The following is a 1,172-nucleotide window of genomic DNA, read 5'->3' as shown; positions in this document are numbered from 1 at the left end:
TAAAGCATGGTAAATGATTAAAAAGATCCATCCATTTAGTTTTTTATTTTTTTTTAAGCACTTACATAAACTATAGGTTGCAAGGACAAGCTTAGAGAAGGCATTTCGGGTCTGTGCACATTTGGCTTTTATTTCAAAAAAGTGGCTCCTGAGCACGAAGGGTACAAATATAATACACCTTTCTTAAAGCAGCTGCATCTGTCTTAGGATTGTATGAGTGCCCTTCACAACTGTCAAAGGTTCCCAGAAAAAAATGTGGTTCCTTTAAAAAGTTGCAGACTGGTGCTATATTCATGATTCTGTATTTTCCCTCTCTTCCTTGTTTTGTTGTAGTTCATCTTGTTGTGTCAATCTACTTACAAGATTCCATATGGCTTCCTCAGGTTCTATAGGCAGCACTAGCACCCAGTGATGCAATTAAGACATTGCCACTACTCTGTGGGCAGCACTACTACCTAAGCAAGGTTCCTCTATGGACATAATAAAAGCTGTGTGGAGGGGGGACGTCTACATGAGCCATATGGCAAGGAATGAAGCAGTGACCTTCATCCCCAGCAGAATGAATGAGTCCAGAAGACAAAGCCTAAGAAAGCCACCTGAACCAGCAAGATCTGCTATGGGGGGAATGAGATGATGGGCAAATAGAGGTACACTGCAGACAACATTGTTAGGGAAGGAAGGACTCATGAGAGAGAGAAGATGATCACAGTCCATGAAACCTAACTCCCACAGTTCCCATAAACCAGGAGTGTCAAATTGTCGGCCCGTGGGCCGAATGCGTCACACCAAAACCGCGCCCACCCCATTGCCGGCAATGGGGAAAAAGTCACGATATGTCGCAACACGTCACATGACATTGCGAGTTTGACCCCCCTCCCCCCGCCATAGACTCTAATGGTATGTGGGCATGGCGATAGGAGGAAAAGCCACAGACTAGACAATCATCATGCAAAAGGGATCTCAGCCCACAGATGCAAAAGGGTGCTGAGAAGCATCTCAGAAGGGACTCTCCTTAGTTTTCTGGAAAATAAAATAAAAATAAAAGAGGGGGGAAATGCTTTGCAAGATTCTGTTACTGTAACCTTACAATAAAGGTAATGTTAATACCTTTGCTTTGTCTGGATTACCTTAAGACATAGACTCAAAGTCATATCAGAATCAAATTCATTAAA

Source organism: Protobothrops mucrosquamatus, unplaced genomic scaffold, assembly GCF_001527695.2.
Source record: "Protobothrops mucrosquamatus isolate PMUCROS unplaced genomic scaffold, P.Mucros_1.0 scaffold364, whole genome shotgun sequence".
In the NCBI taxonomy this organism is placed as follows: domain Eukaryota; kingdom Metazoa; phylum Chordata; class Lepidosauria; order Squamata; family Viperidae; genus Protobothrops; species Protobothrops mucrosquamatus.
Note: the sequence above shows the minus strand (reverse complement) of the source record.